This window comes from Artibeus jamaicensis, unplaced genomic scaffold, assembly GCF_021234435.1.
Source record: "Artibeus jamaicensis isolate MK-2021 breed Jamaican fruit bat unplaced genomic scaffold, CSHL_Jam_final contig_3174, whole genome shotgun sequence".
Lineage (NCBI taxonomy): Eukaryota > Metazoa > Chordata > Mammalia > Chiroptera > Phyllostomidae > Artibeus > Artibeus jamaicensis.
The window spans coordinates 3,172,168-3,185,066 of NW_026521738.1; the positions used below are offsets into that span (position 1 = coordinate 3,172,168).

At 56.3% G+C, this 12,899-nt stretch overlaps 1 protein-coding gene across 1 annotated transcript in view; it reads right to left on the minus strand.

Annotated features, from left to right (window-relative positions):
• The window catches only part of CD207 (CD207 molecule), a 49,113-nt gene extending 36,412 nt beyond the window's left edge, over positions 1-12,701 (minus strand). The window contains exon 1 of the mRNA XM_053663382.1: positions 12,191-12,701. The gene's annotated coding sequence lies outside the window, so the exon portion shown is untranslated. The remainder of the gene's footprint in view (positions 1-12,190) is intronic.
• Positions 12,702-12,899: the final 198 nt, after the last annotated feature.

A 12,899-nucleotide genomic window follows, 5' to 3' on the forward strand; every position in this document is an offset into this window, starting at 1 on the left:
TGGGGAGAAGGATGCAAATGTGTGGGCTGAAGAGGATAAATAAAACGGTTTGTTCGAAGGCCTTGAAGGGGGGGGGGGCAAGCTAAAGGAACAGCCGCCAAACTTCTCCCCTCGCACTTCTGAGGAATGGGGTGGGACCGGAGTGGAGGCAAACAGGAAGAGGGGGAACATCAGGTCAGCCCGCACTGTAGCATGTTTTGTCTTTTATTTTGACATTGCTCGAACTGTTTCATGATATAAATAAAACACATTCACGTACTATTTATGTAATTTTTTAAACAGAGGGAAGTGGTGGAACATCCACATGGTGTTATCCAGACAGCTATTAAAAATTAGATAGAGCTACATCCACGGACATATGAGAATACCATGGCCTGTTCCGTGTTTTTAATAGCAACCTGCAGAGAATCAGGAATCATACGAATAATTGTTGCAGAAGGCATATAAACAGTGCACATATGCAACATTGTAACTATTAGCCATGCCACTCCTGGAGGGAGGGTTGAGAAGAGGGACTTGTATACACTTTAGTCTGATTATTTTGCAATGAATTTGTTAACCTATAGTTTTAATAATCATATAATGATGAATACAGCCTCATTACAGAAAAAAATCAAATTATATATATATATCGCTTTTGTGATTTAAGATACATATCACTGTGGCTAAGAGAGGGGACTGCTTCTTAAAGAACAATTGATATTTTTAAATCAGAAAATGTAAGCCCCCTTCCAACAAAACACAAGTTAAGAAAAGGCGAGGCGGTCAGCTTCTAATTCTCCTGGACGGGACGGGCGGGTCTGACACTCCCGGACTCGCCCACCCACACCGGACACTCCCGCCCAGTCCAAGCCACTAGTGCCGCTCCCAACCCACGAAGTTCTCAGGGCACCAGCCTGTGCACGCGAAAGTGCCAATGTCCCTCCCTCAGTTTCTACCTGGCAACCCCTGCCTAAGACTGTCTGGTGTCGCTTCCACTGGGAAGCCTTATCTGACTTTCTCTGGCCCATGTAAGGAGCCTCAGGCTCCTTACCCGAGTGTTGGGACTGCCCGGTCTTCCCTCTGCTGGGCTGCGCTCTGCTTAGACAGCCTGACCCAGCGCAGTAAGTCCAGCTCCCTGCCGCCCTCACCACCCCGCCAGTCCCCGCAGAGGCTCGGGGGTGGGGGCCGCGGGTGGGAGCGAGGGGCCGGGAAACTGAGGCCTGAGAGGCAGCACCATGCCCAGCCCATAATGGTCCGAAAATAAGTGCCTGTACAAAGTGCTTTGGAAAGCAGTTCAGCAGTACAGGGGTGGGCAAAGTACATTAATAATAATAATTAATAATACAATAATTAATAAATAACACTACAAGAATAAAGTATGTGTTTCGCATCCTCACATCTGTAAACCTGCGTTTCCTCACCTTGTATGTTAAGAGCAATGAAAATGTCTCTATCCCGTTGACTCAGCAAGGACCCGAAGAAATAATCCTCCCCACAGGAGCCATATATGTGACCGTTTTGTTTTGAGCATTATTTTAATGCTGAAGAACTCAACACGTTGGGATATCTAACCGTTGTCTTTTTTAAAAGAAAGAGAGTCATGAATTTAAGCTTCGGTACTTGGGGCGGGGGGGTCCTTCCAGTTCCATTGTGGTCCTGCGGACAGTGTGCAGAGGCTGGGAACGGCGTTGAGAAGGCCGCTCGGCCTGGTTCGTGGGACTGAAAAGCTGAAGGAAGTTGAGAGGAGTGTCTTCAACCAGAGGAATGAATTTCTAATGAAGGGATTCCGGCACCCGGACCGGCCAGTGGGCACTAGGGGTGCGGAATGAGATTCCCGGCGTCTTTCGGAACAAAGCTACAGCCACCGATCGCCCCGGGGCGCCCCGGGAGGAAGGGGGCCCCTGGCCCAGGCCTCTCCGCCTGAGTCCGGCTGGGAGGGGCTGAATGCCCGCTGGTTGGGGGAATGGGAATTCTCCGGCAATCGGTCCCTTCGTACGGGCTTGCCCATCAGCAGCCTTCAGGTCCCCACCTACTGACTAAATCCAAGAATTCGTGAGAGATTGGGAGACAGATCACTCCCGGCAGAGACCGCGCTGCGCCTGGTCGGGGTCACCCGCGGCCTCCGGGTTTCGGGTTTCGGCCCCGACCCTTCCCACTCGGCCACCCCGGATCTCGCTCCCCGGCTGCCCAGACCCAGGTTTCGCGGCTGCTTCCCCGGCCCCGGCCTCCCTCTGCCCGCCCTCTTTCCCTGTCTGCCATCTGCACACACGCTGCTCACTCCCCTTTCCGCCCCGCGTCCCCGCAGCCCCACGACCTGCAGCGCAGCCTTCGCCACCACGATCACCCCAAGGATCTGTAAACTTTGCCCCTAAGGAGTGGACTCTTCCGTGGGACTCTCCGCGGAAAATCAGCGGGACCCAGTCCGGAGGGGCGGCCTCCGTGGAGGTGAAGACACAAGCCTGGGCATCTCGGCCCCGTCTCTCCAGCCTCACGGGCCTCACCCACGGGGAAGGGAAGGCGAAAGGCCGAGGCTGGGAAGGGCGACGCAGGTCCCTGGGGCAGGAAGGACCGAGGTGGGGGCCCTGGAGACAGCAGCCAGGCCGGGGCCACCTCCACCCAGTGCCGCTGAGCCCTGCGCGCTCTCCACCCGTCCATTTACAGGGGCTCTGGGGTCACCTGCCAAGGCCGGGGCGTCGGAGTGGGGCGCCCACTTCGCGTAAAAAAACACAAAACATAAAGTCAGGGGCTCGCAGAACGACACACACTCCTCCAAGTCCGTTTGGGCAAGGGCGCTCCTCTCGGCAGTCCTCGCACTCCCTCCACACACGTGAGGACCCAGGAGTGTGGCGCGTGGGTTGTGATTATTTTTACACAGTCGGTGTGACACTCGGGCCTCAGCGGAGGCCGCGGGTGTCTCGGCAAGAAACTCCTTTGCGCTGTTCGGTGCAGTCTGCTGAACTATTTGTTTGCATAAGAAATGTTCTGCCTCGCCAGAAAGAGAGAAAATGTGTGTTTAAGAAAAAGAAATGGGAGTAACATCTAAAAGGAAAGTAGGTAAACTCTCCTGCAGATACACGCGCGAGAAACGGCTGTGCAGACACATTTGCTCTTTATTCATTGAAATGGTTTCGGACGCCTCTCCGGGCTTACCTCGCCGCCCCCTCATCCTCCGTGGCCGTGGTCCTGGCCGAGGCCCAGAGCGGCCGTGTCCGGGTCCAGCGGCGGCCAGAGGACACGGCCTTCCCCGGAGGCCCAACGACCCCTCCGCTGGGAACTGGGCCTTTCAGGTGCAGCCTCCCTGCCGCCCAATCCCCCAGCTGCGGTTCCCGGAGCCCGCGGACTGTGACCTCGCCTGCGGACCTCGTCTCCAGGTATAGCACCCCCTGACCTGCTTTTGAACCCGCTAATCCCGTCTTGCACTCTCGCCCGCGGCGATCCCTCGCCGGGCCCGGCGCGCTAATTCCCGGTGACCCTGCTGCCCCGCCGCGCTCTCTGCCCGCGGGGCTTTGAAGGACCAGGCTTCGGGCCTCTGAGCGCCTGGCCAACCGGTGCGCTGGCCTGGCCCGCAGGGCAACGCCCGAACGCGGGCTCACATGTCCCGGGAACTAAACAAACAGCCTCTTGTGGCAAACGTTCTTTTCTTTCTTGCTTTCTCTTGTTTTTCCCTTACAAAGAACTAAACCTTAGGTAACACGCTAAGCTGGCGACGCCGTGCGGAAGGCGGTAGTGAGGATGCCGAAGGGGGGGTAAGCCAAAGACCAAGGGGCTGGCGAGGGCGGAAAAGGTAGGACAAAGAACATGGGACAGTGTGACTTCGGTCCTATTTTCAAACGGGGGTGAGGGGTGTAAAACACATGTCGGGGATGGGACCAAACTCGGGGCTTTTAAGGAAAGGACTGAGAGTCAGAAGAGAAACCTATTTGTCACTTTATAATATTTTATACTGTTTAGAATTTCCCCAGATAAATGTTTTCCTTTTTTAAAAAATAAACTTGTGTTAAAACTAAATGGAAATTAGCACACACCATAAGCCCCTACAGACTAAAGCTCCCTCCCCCTCCAACACACACCCAAGGCACGGGTCCGCACGTTTGTTCAGGGTTTTTGTATGTACGGATGTATTTTTACAGAGTGGAAGAGAGGGAAGAGGGAGAGACACATCAGGGATTGATTCCCTTTCCTGGGCTCGGTACTGGCAACCCAGGTGCGTGCCCTGCCCGGGAATCCATCCGCGACCTTTCACTTTCCAGGAGGACGCCCTTCCAACTGAGCCACACCCAAGGCTTGTTTGTATTTTTGTTTGGTTTTGTCAGCCAACTGAACACGAGGCATCATGGTTCCCCCTCTTGGCCCTTGGTTTTATTGCAGGGCCCCTGAGGCTGTGCAAAAGCACCACTTTTAGCGAAGTTATTTTCAGAGGTGGTTTTAATAGCCAGGAAAACAAATCTGCACTTAGTCACTGGCTGGCAAGTGCATCTCTGTCAGCCACCGGGTGCAGTGGTCCAAGAGGTCAACCTCAGAGGTCCCGTGCCTGGACCCCACGCCCGGTTTTGTTTTCCAAGGGAAGGTTAGCAGTCCCTACCATGTATGCTCCGCCACTGAAGGGATTTAGGTTTCTCTGATTCACAACTCTCCCCCAGGTACCTGGCACCATGTCCAACATATAGTAGTAGCTCAATAAATGTCTGTTGGGTGAGGAATATTCCAAAGTGTGTGCAGCAGTTCCTGGAGAATCATGCCTAGTAGGTATAAATTAGCAGCTATATCTGGGCCAACAGGGGTGGGGGGAGCGGGAGGGGTAGGGTAGGCTTGCTCCTTAAGTGAGGTCTTGAGGGTGCTTTGGCAAGTGGTCAGGGCATTTCCAGGATTAAGATAGAGTCCCCACAGGGCTGCCCCAGAGGTTCCTCGCCCCTGAATTACGGAATCTTTTCCCTGGGTCAGGAGATGGAAAATTCCTCCAGGCTCCCCACACCCTCATTTCCAGGTAACCTCCTGTCTTTCTTGGTTGGCCCAGGGCCGCACTGTGGAGAGGCCTCAGATACTGGAATTGGGACCAACCTGCCCAGGAGAGCAAGGAAGCCTCAGCCAGTGAGGCAGGGGACACCCCACAGGCTTCCCTTCGAAAGCTCAGCCTAGAAACCTCTTTCTGGTGATGCTGATCTCAAGTCATCACTTCTCTGGGGTGGTTGGGTGACCTTGAATGTGCAGTGTTGTGGCAGGTGCCACAAAGACAAAAAGCATCCCAGTACACGCGAAGTCTCCCTGGGAAAGCTTTCTGGGACATAAAGTCTGGGAGGGAAGCTGAGCAGCAGCCCTTGCTGGAAGCATGGAAACAAAACGCCTCTTCAAACATATTCTAACATTTCGAAAGTTATTTTACTACATTCATTCGAATTGTGACACCTCACAAATTTAAAAGGTATCAAAGGATATACAAGCTGGGGATGCCGGCCTCTAGGCTGTTCTACCAGGCAGCGGCAGCGGGAGGGGGAGGGGAGGGGGAGGAGCCCTTGCTCTCTCCCAGGGCGCCAGTGGGAAGAGGAGGGATCCAGGACCCTGTCAGCCAGGATCCCAGCTGCGGGGGCTTCAGAGAAATTCTTCTTGGGCTCATGTTGCTACTCCTGCCTGGCCATATTCCTGAGTGGTCCTTCCCTGTCCAGAAAGACCTTCATGCTGGCGGCTCCAGAACTGGGAAGGGGAGAATCTGGCGTGGGGGCAGAGACATGGGAGGCACTGTAAACACGGAATCTCAGTAATGTCCATGCAAACACCCTCAGCCGGATGACTGAGAGCAGCGCTGGACTGCGGGCCTTACAGCTCAGTGCCTTCTCTAGACCTGGTACCCGGAGCTTTTCAGAAACAGGAGGTTGGGGAGACCAGCAGGTTTGTTGTCCTTCAGCGTGAGTGAGTCCCATTTCTCCAGCACCCCCATCTACTCCAACTCCAACCAGGCATCTGGGGTGGGGGCCCAGAACCCTGGCTTGCAACCTGCAGGCCAGACACCCACCCCTGTTCTCATGGGGACTCTGACCTGACAAACTACCAGTAGTACTACCTGTGCACTCTCAGCTTTAAGTCAAATGATACAAACTTAAATTTTCTTTTAAGTTTCTTTCATAGTTAATACTATCCCCATTTAATGGATAAAGACAATGAAACCCGGAGAGGTTAACCAACCTGTTTGCAACTAGTTAGCAGATTCCAACCCCACCTAGCTGAGAGTCAAGACTTTGAATCTTGTCCTGGCTGGTGTACCTGGATGTATATTTAAAAACCATTGAATTGTACACTGTAAATGAGGGAGTTGCATGATATGTGGATTACATTTCAGTAAAGCTGTTATCAAAACAGCAAAAGCCAAATAAGACATACTTCACTGTAAGGGGTGAGGCCGCTGCCCAGCCACTCTCAACACAGGTTCTGCTCTGCGAACACCGGGGTCCTCAGAGACAAAATTTCCTCCTGTCTCCACAGAGGCCACAGGTCCCTGCGAGGGCGTGGTCAATCCAAATGCCCTGCCCAGGCTGCTGTGCCAGGAACTGCCACACAGCACCAGGCCAGGGTGTTCGTTGCGTGATCTGGGAGACAGCCCAGTTCTCAGACTGAAGGGAGAGGAAGAGATTTTTGCCTCGGCAGGGCCCCAGGCCCGTGCCTGGATCTGAATCCACACAAACCAGCTGTGTGACTTCGGTCTGTTTCTACCTCTGCAAAACAGGGCAAACAAGCCCTGCCCTGAGGACTGTTGGGACTATTTCATGATAGGACGGGTCCAGCACAGCTCTGGGCAGTAAACCACACATCCCCTGCTAGAAAACAAATCAGTTTAGGGGGTGATCTAGATACAATCAGACTGTGGAAGGAGTGAATAGATTTCATTAAGAAAGAAGGAAAAATTTTAGATGATTCTGTTGCACCTCTGGCATCCCTTCCTTCGTTTAAACAGCGCACTTGGATTGGATGCGCAGTTCTGAAGACGAGGAAAAGAGCTCACTGGCCCCACAGGAAGGGGCTGAGGGAAGAGGGGGAATAGGGTGTGAGTGAGGGCAGAGGAGGAAAGAGACAGGAGATGGGGAGAAGGGGTGAGGGAGACTTCCGTGAAGGGGCCAGGGGCCAGCTGGGAAAGACAGCTTGGGGTGGGTGCGGCCAGACGGAAGAAGGAGAAGGGGCAAACAGAGAAGGACGAGGCTGTGAAATCACCTGAGGAAGGGGAGAAAGGAAGATTCGCAGTAGGAAGCTGTGGGGGGAATGTGGAGGAAAGCAGACTTGACGAGAAGATCACCGAATTGGGAGTCCCCAGCCCTGTCCTAGAACCTGGGGACACTGGTCCCTGAGCTGAGCTGGCTGATGGCTTGAGCTCTGGCCAGGCCCCACCAGGGGCCTTCTCCCTCAGTCCCCACAGTATCCTGTCCCCAGGAGAATCCCGAGCCCTGCGGGCAGGGGTGGGGAGCTTTTCAGGTCACGTTGGACACCTGCAGGCTGAGCCCGGTTGTGCCCAGGCCAGGCCTGTCTCCCCTCACCCCCTACCTCTAAACTGCCCCCCTTCCAGGCCCCACCACTGCTGGCTTCTCCCTCCCCCACCCTCCCCCAAAGTCCTGGCCGAAACTACCACTTCTCATTCCCACCACTTACTGACCACTTCCAGACCTTTGCTCCTGCCTTTCTCTTATCCAGCAATGCCTGCTTTCCCCACTCTTGGCCCAATTTAGTGGTTTCTTGGAGCCCACTGGGACCAGATTTGATGCCATTTGGTATGCTACTGAGCACTAGTAACTTTTTCTAAGTTCTCTGCGTGGTTTAATATGCAGCAGGTGTAGAGAACTCCTTTGCCTCCTTTAAGCCTCTGGGTACTAGCCCAAGACCAGAGTCAAAGTGGGACCTGCCTTCTAGTACCAGCTGGATGATAGGTACCTGGAAGATTTCATGCGATCTGACTTGCTGCTGACAGTCACTCCCGTGTGGCCCTCTTTACAGTGAGGCTCTAGACGCACCAGCTCCCTTGGACATCCCTCGTTTGGGCTCAAGAAGACACCAGCAGGTTGTACCAAGCCAGGCAACTAGTGGCAGATCCTGATGGCCCTAGAGCTCCATGGCCTGGCTAGGATCCCTGCCCAGGCGGAGGAGGGACAAAGCAAACAGGGGAGTGCTGCCTGGGGGAGGAGGAATCTAGGCTGCACCTGGGAGGCGGCTTCAGGGGTCCAGGCTCATACCAGTAGACCCTAAACTGAACCAAGGTGTGTGGGGGCAAGGATTCAGCAACAGCTGAGGATGTCTATCCCGAGCTCGGTTGCAAAAGACAAACTGTAGGCAGCTGGATGCCAGAGAGGGTAAATGCCAGCTAGGAGGACTGGCGGCACCTCCCATCTCCTGCATCGGCTACCCCAACCCAGCCACCTTGGGTTCCCATCTCTACCGCCCCGGGATGACCTCCACCTTCATGACAGGCACCCATAGAGCCCAGAGGGTCCTGTTCCCTGCAGCATCCTCAGACACTGACATCTGACAGACAGGCCTGAAATAAGCTGGTGACTCACTAAGGTGACTGAGTGACTGAAGCAAGCAATTTAGGAGACCCAGACAAAAAGGGGGTGAGGCAGGCAGAGGAACCCAGACTTCTGAGCCTTTGACTCTGTCTGGAGCATTGGCTGGGAGATGTACAGGCTGAGACAGGGGAGCAGGGTGGTGGACACTGAGAGGCAAGGGGGGGGGGAGGAAAGGGAAAGGAAGGGAAGGGAAGGGAAGGCCACAGAAGGGTACAGGACATGCCTGAAGCAGCCTAGAATCTCCACCCAGGCCCACCATTGGCCCGGGAGAGAGGCCTGGCCCCAGCCTCAGCAGAGAGAAGGGGCACCAGAAAGAGCAGGGCCGGGCTGGGGCCAGGGGGCCAGGCCAGGAGAGCTGGCCTGGTGTGCCCGCCAGAGCACCCAGGAAATACAGAAGAAGGAAGAACAGCCAGACACAGGACTGAGCCTCCTGCGTTCCAGGTTCTGAGCACCGGAAGGGGACCCTGGAGGCTCCGGCCAGGGCTCCTGTCCCACCGGCAGTGCAGGACTGGGGGGCTCTGTACAGGTAGCATCTGGGTGAACCCAGGCTCTGACTCCCACCCAATCATATACACACCTTGGCTCCCCTAGAAGCCAGGACAGGCCACATTTCCCACCCTGGAAGCTCCCCTTTGGGTTGTGGGGGTAGGGTGGGGCCTATTTACCTGAAGGCTGCTGGGACCCAGCACCAAGCAGCACCGAAGGTCAGGAAGTCAATCAAAAGGCACAGAGAAGGTGAGTGGGGAGAAACTGGACCGTCCTTGGAGAAAGACTGGATCAGGCCCACACTCTCGAAAAGTGGCAGGAATGAGGGATGGCCAACGGGGCTGAGAGCAAGGCCTCTCTCCCCACCCAGCTCAGGTAGATCCTTGTAGAAACTCTCAGGACACCTGGTCCCAAGGAACATCTGAGTGGACTGGGGTTAGTGCCACCCCTTCCTGACCTGTCTCCCACCCACCCCGGCTGTGAGTGGAGGACCTCGGCAACCAGGTGTCAGCCCACCAGCCAACTCCAGCCCAGGACAAAACAGCTCCCTGGGACCTTCGGGGGCCACCGAGGAGACATAATGGAGACCTCAGCTGAACCTCAGGCTGCAGTGGCCCTGCTGGACCCAGAAAGAGCCAGAAAAATCTAGGGTCTGTCTATATGGGAGCTGCAGCCAGCCAGAGCCACTGAGAAAGCAATTTAGGTTGCCCACTCCCTTCCTAGCCTGGGACTCCACCATCCCATCTCTCCTGCTAAAGTTCCTGAATCGCTTTACCAAAACGAAGGGGGCGTAGAGAAGCAGAGACTGGCAGTGGGAGCAAGGGCAGTGGACACAGGACTCTGGCCTTACCCACCCACTGCCAGGCGGGGAATCCTAGCGAATTTGTGCCGGACAAACTCAACATATCTGGAGCCCTGCTTCTAGATAACCATGGGTGGGAAGGTCGCCCAGAGCCAAAGGGCGTCCCAATAAGCGTGCACATACACGCACCCAGCAAGGCACCCGCTACACACCCCTGCCACGTGGCCGTACTGGGTACAGGCGCACTCACTCTTCTTCATCCAGTGCTCACACTACGTAACCCGGCAGCATGTGGGTGGCAATCCAGTGGTTCTGCACAATCCACCTCCCGGGGAAGGGAGAGCAAGGGAGAGCGAGGCCGCCCTGGCAGTGTGCCCCAGGAAGAACGGAGGGGTGCGAGCGGGCCTGGGTTTGGAGAGCCTGGATTCAGGCGGCTGTCCAGCCTCTGGCAGCCGCCTAGCTCGGATCTCGACCCGGCCAAAGCCCGGGTTTGGTGAGAAGATCCAACAATTCCCCCATCTCCACACACACACACACACACACACACACACACACACACACACACACCATTCCCGTCTCACCAGTGTGCCTTGAGCTCCTCACTGAAAACTGCACACGGTCACGGAGGCCGGGCCCCACTTCGCAGTCCTGAGGTAGGGAGGGAGCCAGAGCGGGGACTCCTGCGGGCCGCCCACTCCCACACAGCTCGGAGAGAGTGTGGGGAAACACACAGGGGCACGGGAGAACGAGGGCAACCGCGAACTTCCCACAGTCAACCGGGACTGTCCTGCGCCCCCCTCGGGTGTTCCCTGCCGGCTTCCCCGCAGCCAGAGAAGGGGAGGCGACCCACTTCCCCGCCTGGTTCCGCGCAGCTCTGCAGGAGGCCACGCGCCTCTGCACAGAATGGCCAGCTCACGGTGAGTGTGAATGCGCCGGGAAGCCCAACTGAACGGAGACCTGAGTTAACCCTCACAGAATGTCTTTCGTGAAGCAAAAATTTAAAATGGAGAAAACAAACACACCCGGCGAGGTTCAGGAGCTGTTCCCTTCATTTTTCTTTGAACAGAAATCCGGACCTCGTGTGTGGCAAAGGGAACAGGCTTGGGAGCGGCAAAATTTCGAGCGGAGTGTTTGCTTTCTGCTTAGAATTCTTCTATACTCGACATGGCTTGCTTGAATAATAAAAATAAAATTGAGAGCGCCAGAGAGAAGGATTGGAGTGGGACATGATGACAGGCTGGATCAAAGACCAGCGTCTCACCGGGCCAGGGTGGAGGGCGTACTGTCCCTTGTGGGGGTCGCTGAGTTCCGTTATTCCTTCAGGGGCCGGGCCCAGAAGGACCGTGTGCGGACTCACCACACAGGCGCAGCATGGGTCCTTCCAACTACGCTGGGTCCCTCTAAGTCCCTCCCCAGGGAGGGTTACCAGACCTCCTACAACTATAAGCCTCCTTTCTCCAGGCCTCTGGGTGCCATGGACTCTCAGCATCAGCGGCGGATCCACGCTGCTCTCACTCTGCCCCACACCCCAAGCAAATAGTGCCGCTTGCTCTCCCACCTTCAAATTACCTTGTGGGCAAGTTTCCTTCCTTCCTCCCTTCCTTCCCGTTAGTACGGGGAAATAGGCCTCCTTCTCTGCCCCCTAGACTCTCCCTTTTCCAGGGGGCCTCAAACCCTACACTGCGGCACAGTGGCTCAATTAAATAATTGGTGCGCCCCTCCCACCTACCTTAGGCTGGGGGCGTTTGAGATCAGACACATATACACACTTAATTGCTTACATACACACTGGACATGCACTAAGACACCGACACACGCACACACACACTCATATACTTGCCCACGTGCTCCTCAGAGTCACGGAGGTTGCACCAGCAACGCACTCAGCCATGCCACAGCCATTTACCCCTGCACGCCCAGGGGCCCACCCCAGGTTCTGGGGCTGGAGCGTCCTCACTCACCCATGAGGGCCAAAACGGAAAAGCAAAGTCTGCTGTGGTAGCGCTTTAGGGAGAAGGGTCACGGGCCCTCCTGCGCACACACATCTTTTTTGGGCTCTCTCAATCTCTCTTCTAAGCTCCTCTCTCAGTTGAAGGAAAGAAAATCCGGACCTGGCCTCTCCTGTCGCTGTCAAAGGAGAAGCTAAACTCGGGTGTGCACGGGCTCCTCCAAAGTGCTGGGGACCTGGAGGCGCCTCAGACGACGGAGCGATGCCCGGGGTCACCCAGTGCTCGGCTCCACAGCCCGGCAGGACGTCCAGCCGCGCTCGCGTGGGCTCTCGCCTTTCTCCAGCCGAGCGAAGGCGAGATCTGGGACCCAGGACTGAGAGGCGGTGGGGAAGGGGTTCATGGGCAGGGGCGTGACGCAAGGAAAGGCCAACCTTCGTCCCTGTTGGAGGGTGCGGTCCCCTGTGGGAAGGCCTCAGAGCTGGAGGAAAACCGGGCATTTGTTGCATATCAGTCTCGTCCTCACTTGACCCTCTCGGCTCCTAGTGCCTGTCTGCTCGTCCGTTTTCTTTCCCCGGGCCAGCGCGGGTCATTCCAACAGTTCCCTTGCCTCATTCTTTCTGGCTCCTTTACTACATTCCCAGCCTTGCTCTCCCTGGAGCGCCAGGAGGGGCCTTCCGTCCGGGTTCAGGAGTGAGGCTGGAGGTTAGAATCTGGGGGCGGGGGTGGAGCGCTGAACCCTAGGCGCCAGTCCCCGCCTACAGCCGCCCCCTCAACCTCGCCAAGCGCGGGAGCAAGGCCTACGTCCAATTTTCTGCTACGTCTCCCCGGAGTTGCCTTCCCGAGGCATTTTGGTTATTGATTCAGCTGAAAAGCCGGAGCTCCAAGGCTGTGTGCTTCCCCGGGGACGAGGGGAGCGGGGAGGGGCGTAGGCTGGCGGCTGGAGGAGGGAGTTGATAACCAGAGGAGAGATATGGGGCGTTGCACCCCGGGCCGCCCAGCCTCCCTCCCGGGGCCGCGACTGGGCTAGACTGGCGGTGGGAGTTGTGGCGCCCCCGCGCCCCGCCCACGCGCGTGCGCTGCTCCCAGTCTGGCCCCTGGGAGTGACAGGCCCGCGACACCTGCCCAATCAGCAGAAAGGGG